The sequence below is a fragment of the Alligator mississippiensis genome, chromosome 16 (assembly GCF_030867095.1).
Source record: "Alligator mississippiensis isolate rAllMis1 chromosome 16, rAllMis1, whole genome shotgun sequence".
NCBI lineage: Eukaryota > Metazoa > Chordata > Crocodylia > Alligatoridae > Alligator > Alligator mississippiensis.
The window spans coordinates 51,680-61,198 of NC_081839.1; the positions used below are offsets into that span (position 1 = coordinate 51,680).

General features: G+C 55.3%; 1 long non-coding RNA gene across 2 annotated transcripts; it reads right to left on the reverse strand.

Moving 5' to 3' along the window:
* Positions 1-907: 907 nt before the first annotated feature.
* On the reverse strand, positions 908-5,184 carry LOC132246569 (uncharacterized). Of its 2 annotated transcripts, none has more exons than XR_009457964.1 (3): positions 3,147-5,184; positions 2,330-2,450; positions 908-1,911 (listed from the first exon to the last, which is right to left on the reverse strand). It is a non-coding gene; the product is annotated as an uncharacterized LOC132246569 (long non-coding RNA). The 2 variants fall into 2 exon arrangements; XR_009457963.1 differs by having other exon boundaries at positions 2,306-2,450.
* Between the last annotated feature and the right edge of the window lie 4,335 nt (positions 5,185-9,519).

Consider the following 9,519-nt stretch of genomic DNA (forward strand, 5'->3'; position numbering starts at 1 on the left):
CAGAGGGGGCCCCCAGCTGCCAGCACTATGGGGCCAGGGACCCGTGTCCACGGCACCCTGCCCGGCAGGAGACAGCGGCTGCTGCAGCAGACCAAAGCCCAGCTCCCCCCACCCACTGCCTGCCTGCTGCGGGCTCAGGCTGGGTGAGGGGTTCCTCACAGCTGTGCACATTCCCGAGGGGCAGCGGGAACCCGTGCCCACAATCCTGTGTGCAGGGCAGGGGCAGGCTGCCCACTGCAGACTCGGGCTCCCTCCCTGCTGCCCTCGCCCCGGGGCCTCTGCAGCCCAGCAGGTGCAACCCGTTGCTTTCGGGAACAGTGGGACCACAGCCCCAGCCCACACAGCACCAGTGAGGGACACAACCGCATGCCACCGTGGACTTAGGGGACACGTTGCCCCCGCTCCCCCACCAAACGCAGCCCTGGATCACCTGTTCACCCACCTGAGTCGCATTTGGGACTGATCTTTTCCGTGAGGACAAGGCTGCAGGTCAGGAGTGAGGGCAACACAAGACAAGCAGAGGCTGCGGGCTGGGAGTCAGGGGCACCAAAGCATCCCAGAAGCACGGGCTGGTGGGCAGCAGCACAGAGCACCCCCAGCACCAGGCTCTTCCCGCACTAGCCAGAAGCACAGGGACCCCCCAGTGCCCTGCCCTGCCCTAGGACGCTGCCACGGACCTGCATGCATCCCTCACCTGGTCTGGAACACATCTCTGACACCCGTGCATCCTGGTCCCTGCTCCTTTGTAGTTCAAACCCAACCATACCATAAAGTCCCCCCTGGCTCTACGCTCAGGTGACTGGGCCTGCACTGGCAGTGTCATGTCACCCAGGGGGAAACCTGCACCCACACCCCATGGGCATGGAAGAAAAATGGTTGCACTGCCCAGGCACCTACAGGAACCGCACCCCCACCCCCCCGCCCCAAGTGTTTCCCAGGAAGCTCACAGAGGGCAACACAGTGCAATTCCCTCAGCTCTGTGCCTTACCCCATATACCTTCTACCGCTGCAGACCCGGAGGCACTTTGCAAGACGCTCTGTACAGCAGTTTCAGCTTAACTCCATAGAAAAATTGCTCCTTCTTAAGGGTAACTGTGCACCCCCTTACATCACCTTCCCACATACACAGGAGGCAGTGGCTACACAGCAGAAGCACAGACAGAGGAGGAGAGAGAGGAAAAAAAGGCCCTGAGATAAACAAACAGCTTCAGGCTGAAACAAGTAAAGAGTATGGAGGCATAAAACTCTTCCCCACCTCCCTTGCAACTCTCCACGTGCAGCTGGGAAATACCGCTGGAGCCAACCTGCAGACTGTGATGGGACAAGGGATTTCACGGGAGGCCTTCAGGGGAAGGGTGGGACAGAGGCTGACAGAAACATTAGGGTCACGGGCTCCGTGGTGTTGGCCACAGGAGGACGAGAGGTTAATATGTGCTGAAGCTGCCAGAGTTCCAAGTGCTCGACACCTAATCCAGACACCGGGAGGTACAACAGCAAGTCTCTGGGTCTCAGCCACTGGTATCAGCCTGGCCCAGGGGCAGGCCATTGCTTTTGCAAGGCTCTCCTAGTAGTTGGGAAGCAACAGCTGCAGCCGCTGGAGGTGCTAGCTTTGGATGCTTGCAAGCAAACGGCGTGCGTCCGGTCAGAAGCCGAGGCAACTGCTGGTGCGTAGCGTTCCCTGACCGCGTACGAGGCAGGAACGCGCAGGCACCTGCTGCCAGGGCTGGCTCGGATGTTTCCGAGAGACCGGCGCGGGCCCCAAACGCTCGTTTCTCAGTAGCTCACGCAGGGACCCGTTGCAGATGCGACGGATGTCGGGGGCCCTTCTACTCCGGGCCTTTTGGTTCCGAATGTCACGCTGCGCTTCCTCGCCGATAAGCTGGTTCCAAGGACAGGAGCGCAAGGACTAGCCTGTGAGAAAGGGCAGACGCACATCAGACACTTTCACGCAAGGTAAAATGCTCACGCTGTTAACCCCAGCACAGATAGCGATAAGATGACCCTGCTGCCAGCCTCGGCCATTTTCAAGGTGCCTAGGCTGAGCCGCACTTACGCTGTTAAGCACAAGGGCCAAGGCTTTGTTCCGAGTAACCGCAGCGTGAACCTTCGCAGCTGCGACAACTAACTTGGTCAGCAAGTAAAGGAAACCGTCAAACACAATTAAACAAAGCACAAGTCCTAAAAGGAGCTAACAGACCGTACATAAATGATCCCTATATGGTATATCATAGGTTTATCTTTAGCTAGCAGTGTGGCAATTGATGTAACTAAATATACTGCATGTTATTTTCTATAATAGATATACTTTTGCCCTCCTCTGAACCCTCACAAGGTTGTCCACATCCCTCTTGAAGTGTGGCGTCCAAAACCGGACAGAGTACTCCAACTGCAGCTCGACCAATGTCGCGTAGAGGGTAAGCATCACCTCCCTGGACCTGTTTGTCCTGCACCTGCGAACACATGATGAAGTGCAGTTAGCTTTACCAATCGCTTTGTCACGTTGACAACTCACGCTCATCTCGGTATCAACGCTGACTCCGAGATCCCTTTCCGCTGCTCTGATGCTGAGAAAGCCCTCCCGCAGCCTGTAAGCGTGCCGGTGATTCCTTCTCCCTAGGTGCAGCACTTTGCACTTGTCTTTGTTCAACTGCATCCTATTCTGGTCTGCCCATTTTTCCAACCTGCCCAGGTGCCCACAGATTTGGTCCCAACCCTCTAGCGCACCGGCTCTCAAACTTTGTTTTGCACGGACCGCTTGAAAATTGCCGAGGGTCTCAGCGGACCGCTTAATCTCCGTCACCGGAAAAAAAAGTAATCAACTGCAGGGCCAAATGCAGAGATTCTCAATTGTTCTGCAACCTTTCTGAGGACCACCTACATGGAGCTTGTGGACCAGCGCTGGTCCAGAGACCACAGTTTGAGGACCTCTGATTTAGCATGTTAACGTTACCCATAAATTTGGTATCATCTGCATATTTGGACAGAGTGCTTTCCACGCCCTCATCCAAGTGACTCACGAAGACATTAAACAGCACAGGTCCAAGGACCGAGCCTTGTCAGACTCCACTGCCCACATCTTTCCAGGTCGATACCGACCCATCCACCGCCATTCTCTGGGTATGACGCTGAGCCATTTTGCCACCCACCTGATCGTGTAATCATCTACGTGACAGCGGCTCAGTTTATTAATGACATTAGAATGAGATACCATATTGAAGGCCTTCTTAAAATGCAAGTAGATGACATCTACCTCAATTCCTGTGTGTAAGCATTTTGTGACCTGGTCATAAAAAGAAACAAGGTTAGTCAGGCAGGATCTACCTGCTATGAATATGTGCTCACTGCCCTTCAGCATCCCCCCACCTTCCAGGACTCCCACAAATGTGATGCTTAATGTTTTCAAAGGTTTTCCTCAGAACAGAAGTGAGACTAACTGGTGTCTAGTTACCCGGATCCTCCTTTCCCTTCTTAAAGGTAGGGACCGCACTGGCCCTTTTCCAGCCCTCTGGGACCTGACCCGAGTGCCACGAGTGCTCAAACAGCTGTGTCGGGGCTCTCCTATAATGCTGCCAAATCCTTTGGCACCCTTGGATGAAGATCACGTGGGTCTGCTGACTTAAACACACCCAGTCTTTCCAAGTGCCTCTTCACCAAGTTGGCACAAACACTTGGTGGGCTGGTGTCCCTTTTATGCCTGTCTAGCATCCAACTGGGAGACCTGTCCTGTTCCATGTTCAGGAATACAGAAGCAAAAAACTCACTGAAGAGCTCAACCTTGCCCCGCTCACCCCACCTATCACTATTTACCCTACTTTGTCCTGTAGGGTTCCTATGCTACCATGGCACCTTCTTTTTACTCCTTATACACCTAAAGAAAGACTTTACTTGTTTTTAATTTTTGTTGCCAGCCCAAGCTCCATTTCTGCTTCACCCTTTCTAACTGCCTCCCTGCAAGTGCAGGCCAAGTAGGTATACTCCACCTTGGTAAATCTCACATGCTTCCACTGTCTATATGCCTCTTTTTTGCCCCTAGGTTTTCCTGCATTTTGCTGTTCAGCCAAGAGGGTTTCTTGGCCCCTCTTTCCCCTCTCGTGTGCAACGGGATCATCTTCTCCTACACCTGTAGGATTGCTCCCTTTAGGAACAACTCCCATTCCTGGACTCCCATCTTAACAGTGCTCTTGTCCTTCAGCGCCTCGCTAACTAATCTCCTGACCACACTGAAGTCTAGCACTCCTACCCTACTGGTTATTTTTCCCACCCTGTGCCAGATAGTGAATCCAATCAATGGATGGTCACTGTCCCCTAGGTTACCTCGAGTCAGTCAATTCCCTACCAGGTCATCCCCTGTCGCCAGCACCAAGTCCAGTAAGAGGTCCCTAGTGGGACCATGTACCTCCTGTGTTAGATGAACATGCTCTTTGCAACTGTTAACAAGTAATAAGCCTGCATTTACATCACAAGCAATGGCCTGAGAAAGTACAATAAGAATCTGTTTCTCCAGCCTTCAATACCAGGCAAGACCAAAGATGAGTAACTGCTTCCTGAAAAGGTGGGAAAAAAGCAGCTTAAAACACCAACTGATTTTTGGTTTTGTGAACCTTTGTAAATTAAAAATCGGTCTAGACAGCAGAGTAAAAGAAACAAAACAGGACAAGGAGCATTCCCAGGTGGGCAGGGAAAGAGATGAGCAGTGCTCTTCCCTTCCAGAGTTGTATTTTTTCCAGGGACACGGGCCCCCGCTCATTGACATCTCCCAAGTCCGCTGGAAAACGGATTCGCTCCCATTCCCAAACTTCCAGCGACGCCAATCTGCTTGACACGTATCGGAATATCCATTTAAAAAACAAAGCAAAAACCACACGTAAACATTCGATGTGAACAGAGGAAAGCTTTAAAAGACATTTGCAAAGTGGAGACAATCTGCTGTTAGCCTCCTCCTCCCTCCTGCACAGGTGAGAATCTGTATACCACACATCTCAAACTCCCCTGAAGTTGAACTGATGTCCTGCGGTGCTTCCTGAACAACAACAGGTTTTTTCGTTTCTTTTTCTGCTTAAAAAATGAAAGTGTGGTGCTTTGCAACCTGCTCTCTAGACAGGTTTCAGCATCAGCATAGAAAAGGGGAGCGAGGGGCACTGGCCTTGAGGGGGGAGGGAAAACGCCATGGGCAGGGCACCAGCCTATTACGGCTGCTCAGCGCCACAAATCTGTGTGGGGAGACAGCTGCAGGGAGACGGACAGTTTTACAACAGTAGTCCTCCTTCCAGATACTCTGCTCCTAAAACCTGTTCCATATGAAACACCATGAGTAGCATGGGCAGATGTGGCCCATGGAGGGACTCAGTCTGCCCCTTGGCAGGTACCTCAATCCTGTCTTGCCCAATCACTGTCTAGCCTCTGGTGCATCCCGCTGCCTCTGGGCATGCAGCGGGGTGCGCCTGAACTGCCTCCCCAGGCTGCGCAGGCAAAGAAAGCTGCTTTCAGTTTCTGCCGCCACTGCCCCAAACCCAAGCTACTGGCAGGGACCCACACGCACAGCTCCAACTCCATCCAGCCAGTGCCCGCTCAGGACTAGGCCCGGCAGAGTGGACGAGCACCAGCCCAGCCAGAACCCGTGCACACGGCCCAAACCCCAAACTGCACGGCGCCTCCTCTACGTGTGCCCATCCACGCTGAGCAGCGGCCGTAGCTGCCAAAGGTGAACGCAAGCTCGTGCTCGGCACAAGGGGCAAGTGGCCCCACACCTTTCACAGCTACCAGGCTCTTCTGGCTGCAACCGCTACGAGCCTGAGGCTGGGCTGCCCTACGGTTCCTTTGCACAGCCGTCATGGCCCTGCCGCACGGCCCGGAAGCAGCAGCGATGGCAGTGGAGACAAGCCCCAGGGCAGCCCACGTGTAGACTCTGCACAGCCGCAGGAAGAAGGGACCGGCCGCCGTGACGAGGAGGAGTCATGTTTCCGCCATGTCGAGCAACAGCTATTGCCGCTGCTCAGCGTGCACGGGTTGTCTGGAGCAGGGGCACAACGGGCCAGGGTTATGCACACAGGTTCCATCTGGTCAACTTTGTCCAGGGAGTCCAGAGAAGGTGCAGGGCGGGCTGGGGGTCGGGGCTTAGGCTGGGCACTGTTGGCAGTACGGGGAGGAGCCGTAGGGCACGCGGGACCTGGGCTATTCGGGATCGGCACCGCTGACTGGCCCGCTTCGCCTTCCCCAGTACTGCCTCCGTGGCCCACAGGACCAAAGAGCTGCCGGCCCCTGCCTTACGCCAACATCCTGCATATGCGCAAGACACAGGCACCACAGAGGAGGGGAGAAAAGGAAAACTGAAATACATGAACACCTTAAAGCGGACAGAAGCAAACAGCAGGGGGCAAGGAAGCACCACCCCTACCCTACAACTCTCTAAAGCAAGCTGGAAAACATTGGTGCAGGCCTGCTGCACGCTGGGACAGAAGACGGGATTTCATGGGAAGCCTTCCGAGGAAGGATGAGACTAGGAGAGGCGGACAGAGGCTGTCAGGTAGGACAAGGTCACAGGGGCTGGGTGTTGCGCACATAAGGAGGAGTGGCTAACAAGTGCTGAAGACTGCAGAGATCAAAGGGCTCAACACCTCCCCCAGGCACAGGGGAAGAGAATACAAAGTCTGTGGGGTCTGGGCCCCCAGTATTCTGCAAGTCAAGGGGCAAGCCATTGCTTTTTGAGGGTGCTACCAGCAGTTGGAGGCAAGAGCTGCAGTCAGTGGAGGTGTTCCTGTTGGAGCAGGGCACGTGAATGACGTGCCTCCAGGCAGAAGCCTAGGCAACTGCTGGTACGTTCTGTCCGCTTGGCGTGTCGAAGCAGAAACACGTACTCGCCTGTGGTGCTTTGGCTGTTTCCAAGGGACCGCCACACCCGTCTCGGTACCCAGAATGACCCTTGCAGACATGACAGCTCCTGGGGGCCCTTCTGCCCCAAGTAACACTTCTGTCACACTGCAGCTCACCACTGATATGCTGGTGCCAAGGACAGGTGCATGAGGAGAGCCTCAGAGAAAGGGCACGCCCACGTTAGACCGTTTCACACGAGTGAAAACGCACACGCCGTTAACCGCGCCGCAGTGGATAAGACGACCGCCGTGGGCCGACCCAGCACATTTCCATTAAGGGTACCCAAATCACTACACAAATATCTTCACTTATCTATACACATTCCTACAAAAAGGGTTTCCAAATCCCCAGAAAATTTCCCTGACACAACCTGACCGTATTTCCATATGCTTGCCCAATTGCCACGCAATTTTCCCACACATCCCACAACAAACCAGTCCCCTAAAAACCCTCCCAACTCACCCTAAAATTACCACACCATCTCTCTAAACACATTTCTACCAACTACTAGAGTAACCAGCTTTAAATACAGAGCCACTGTGTTTTCAAGGAAAGGAGCTATCATCACACACAATTCCCAGGTTCCCACAGCAAAAAACACATTTCCACATACATCCAGAAAAAAGGTCCCAAATCCCCAGATTTCCCCCAAAGTCTCCATATTTCCCCAAACATTTCCACAGAAACGCCCCAAATCACCACACTAAATGACCAACTTCCCACCCACAAAATCACCGCACTGCCAGAAAAAGGTTCCCAACTCACGTTTCCACACAGGACACAGCCCCCACAGACACCCCCCGGTCCTGCCCCTGCCGCTGCGGAACGAGGCCGGGCCGGGCGCCCCAGGACAGCGGCGACGAGCAGCGGGGCCAGACGCAGGCGGCGCGGGGCAGCGTCCCGCCAGCACCGGCTCCGCGGCTCCCGGGCTGCGGCACCGCGCACCCCGCACGTGCCCCGCTCCCACGCGGGTTACAAACCCAAGGTCCCCGCCCCCCCAGGGTTCGAAGGAGAGCGCGGTCGGTGCTGCCCCCGGTGGCTCACGCCGGGCACTGCGGGGGGGGGGGGAACGGCTCCTGAGGACGGCTCAGTGCTGCTCTCCTGTGGTCACGCCGGGCATTGCAGCCAGCGAGCGGACAAGGACAGGGACGAAAGTGGCTCCACGTGCCCTCCTGTCCCTGCAGCCGGGCGCGAAGCCGGGACACAACGGCGGGGAGGGGGCAACCGCTCAGTACTGCCGCGGGGCTCCCGTATATATTCTACACATAGCACACGCACTGTATACACATCTGCACACGCATCCCACCTCCACGCATTTCTGTCGTGACAAGGACGTAGAATACGAATAATACCGGCAATTCTTCGTCCCCCCGCACCGGGCTCAACATGGTACTTATGTTAAAACAAGGATCCCCACTCTCCACTAGAACAGATGTCATGCAGTTCTTACTGAACAACCTTTTTTCATTTTTAATTAACTTTAAAACAGGGAAACACCATGCAAACCTTGCTAGGAACGACACACCTCAGAAAGGAGCCCACAGGCAGCATCGGATCACATGCAGGGCCTGCGGCCAAAAAACCACCACCCGCCCTGCCAGCGCAAACGGAGCCGCTGAAGATCAGAGTCGGACCAATCAGCACGCAGTTGGGTCTACTCCTCCTACCAAACCCAACAGCCAATCAGACTGCGGAGAAGGAGACTTCCTCCTGGACCCGCCTCCACCGGCAAAGGCCAATCAAAGCGAGGAAGGGCGGAGTCTCCGAGACCCCGCCCATACAGCTCTTCCACCCAATCGCGGCTCGCCTCAAGGCGGCCAACGGGAACACGCGCCTCTGATGCCAGACCTGCCGCGCGCTCCAGGACACGCCCCCAGCTCCGGCTCAGTTGGTGATCGCTGGCGGGAGCCGCACGCGGGACCGACCTTTTCCGTGGGGACAAGAACGGGGAGCGGGGGCTGCGGGTCAGCAGTGACGGCATCACAACACAAGCGGAGACGAAGAGCTGGGAGTCAAGGGCGTTAAAGCATCTCACTAGCATGGGCTGCGGGGGCGGCAGCAAGGGGCATCCCCAGCACCAGGCTCCTCCCCCACAAGCCAGAAGCACAGGGACCCCCAGTGCCCTGCCCCAGACATGTATGAAACCCCTCACTGGTTTGTAACCCAACTCGGACCAGTGCATCCTGGTCCCTGCTCCTTTGCATTTCAAACCCAACCATACCATACAGTTCCCTCTGGCTCTGTGCTCAGGTGACTGCGCCTGTACAGGCAGTGTCATGTCACCCAGGGGGAAACCTGCACCCAAACCTCATGGGCTGAAGCTCAGGCATGGAAGAATGGTTGTACTGTGACCCACTCGACCGCCCGTAACAACGTGGTTCCCTGGGATCTCACAGAGGGCAACACAGAGCCATCCCCTCAACTCTAACCCTTACCCCATTTGCCTTCCACTGCTGCAGATGTGTAGGCACTTCGCATGATGCTCTGTAGAGGGGTTTCAGCTTAACTCCGTAAGTAAACAGTTCTGACTGGAGGCCTATGTACACCCTCATACACCATCTCCCAGCATACACAGGAGACAGGAGGGCTACGCAGGGGCAGCATATACAGAGGAGAACAGAAAAGGAGCACTGGGACAGACAAGCAGCT